The sequence below is a fragment of the Octopus bimaculoides genome, chromosome 3, assembly GCF_001194135.2.
Source record: "Octopus bimaculoides isolate UCB-OBI-ISO-001 chromosome 3, ASM119413v2, whole genome shotgun sequence".
Classification (NCBI taxonomy): domain Eukaryota; kingdom Metazoa; phylum Mollusca; class Cephalopoda; order Octopoda; family Octopodidae; genus Octopus; species Octopus bimaculoides.
The window spans coordinates 123,118,374-123,120,802 of NC_068983.1; positions in this window are offsets into that span (position 1 = coordinate 123,118,374).

Below are 2,429 nucleotides of genomic sequence, written 5' to 3' on the forward strand. Positions count from 1 at the left end.
ATATATATATATATATATATATATTTCCGGAACATAAGGATACAGCCACTATTCATCTCCAGATGGGGGGAAAAAAAAAAAACCACTTGTGTTTTCATTGATTTCAAACATTTTCAGCAGATCAGAGCTGACTTCCATTTTTCTATCTTTCAAATCGGGTGTCAGCTGTTGCAGTACCCACTTTGTATCCACTATCCGATACCCAAAATCTTTCAGTGTCTTCTGTAATGCGAGGTGATCACAATCAAGTTGTGCAGCAAGCTCATCTGAGGACAGTGCAGAGGATTCGGAAAGAGTTGGGTGAATCTAATGGTGATTACGAAGGTATGGGAAATATATGTTAAAATGAAATGTCAGTGTTATTTTTGTTTTTGCGTAATTTAGATCACAATTTATTCACCGCATTAGTTAATGAAATGCTCACTTTTGCATTACTTGTAGGACAACACTCGCGTGTGCGTGTGTTTCTGTGTGTGTGTGTGTGTGTGTTTCTGTGTGTGTGTGTGTTTCTGTGTGTGTGTGTGTTTCTGTGTGTGTGTGTTTCTGTGTGTGTGTGTGTGTTTGTGTGTGTGTGTGTGTGTGTGTGTGTGTGCGTGCACGCGCGCGCGCCCGCCCGTATATGCATGTATGTACACACACATATATGTACGCACGCACACACACTAACACACACACTAACACACACACATATGACATTAGTAAATCATAAATCCGGTAGAGAAGCACACACTAAGCTATAGACCAGTAGGGTATTTAGAGAAAAGACCTTGTGGTTAGTTTTTAAACACTCAAAGGTGAAAGGTTAAACGCAAGGGATTGTTTCCCTCGGACCACCAACCGGAATCCAATCAGTCAGCTTGCAGGTTCCAGGATTTCAGTTGGAATCGTCTGAAGTGTAATCAGCGTAAGAAGACTTCCATCCATGTGTATATATATATAAGATCTGGAAATTCATCACACATGTTGTGACAATCTTGTTGCAGGGAAACATAGGGCTCACTTAAGGCTCGAGGCAGTTTTTTTAATATCCTCGCCTGTATGTACAACTTGTAACGTTTGGTCCCCTTGATGTAGAGACCTGATTTTTCTTGGATCTTCCATGTGATTACATATAAAATCCCTTCGTCCTTCAGGTGCCACACGTAACTGGCGAGAGACGTGGCATAACGTCTCTTCCGAGATCCTAAACGAGGATTTGTGGTTGGACAGGCGCTGCTTGAAGGTGTTTTCGGAACATGCAATATATTTTCGAATGCTGCTGCTGGCGTTACTGCTACTGTTGTTGTTGAGGCTGCTACTTCTACTGTTGTTGGAGCTGGTGTTGCCGGTGTTGGCATCGTTAATGCTGGTGTAGGGGACATCATAGGTGGCGAAGTTGGTATTGGCGCTGTTATTGTCGTTGTTGGTGTCTCCGTTTGTGCTGTTATAACCGTCATCATTGTTGGAGCTGTCATGAGCGCTATAGTGGTGGTTGTTGTCATTGTTATTATTGCTATCATTATTAGCATTATCATTGGTGATGGTGCTGCTGCTATTTCTGCTAAAGTTGCTGCCGTTACTAATATTACTGCTATTCCTGTAACTGCCATAACTGTTGGAAAAGCCGCTGCTGCTATTAGGGCCAGATATCACCTCATCCTCGTATACGGCCTCCTTGGTTTCACATTGGTTTCCCACTGGGCATCTGCTGTAGTCCCTGCATGAGCATCCCACCTCCGCTCGTGGCCTAGGGGTGTTAATTAAAATATTCTTAATATTAGGGGCGCAGCAAAAAGAGACTTTTAGGCTGTGTCTGTTGAATAGACGTCCGCACTTATGTGATTGTGTAAAGTACTTATCTACTAGCCTAAATAATATCCTACCTACACACGTTTTACGTTGAGGGAGAAGGAGGGAGGGCAAACCAAATGATACTTCAGTGGAATTTACTTCAGCAGGTGTTAGGGCTAGCAGATAGGGCCTCGTTATAGTAGGGGGCTACTGCGTCGAAAATTTCTTGGCTAGAGGACAGATTCAAGATCCTCTTGCTGACAGCCTTCACCGAGTTTCTGAACACGATGGATGGGTAGCAGGAGGGTGTGTTGATATATGCAAGAAAGCTTCGCGTTTGGCTTGGTCCCATGGACCTAAGGTGCTAATCAGATTTTTCGTAAACCTATCTGTTGTATTTCCCTCGGAAGACTCGCAAAGATAACACTACGAGTTGTACAATTTAATTATTACATTTATTATTCAATTACATACAAAGAACGCACTCACCCAATGTTCGTTATGAATAAACAAAAGTCATGTCCGCCATATCTATCAATGACATTTTACTACGACAGTCACACAAGACAACAACAATGAAACAATGAACTCAGACGAACCACATTGACACACGGAACGTCAGACGAATTACATATCTAACAGTCCATATAACACTATCT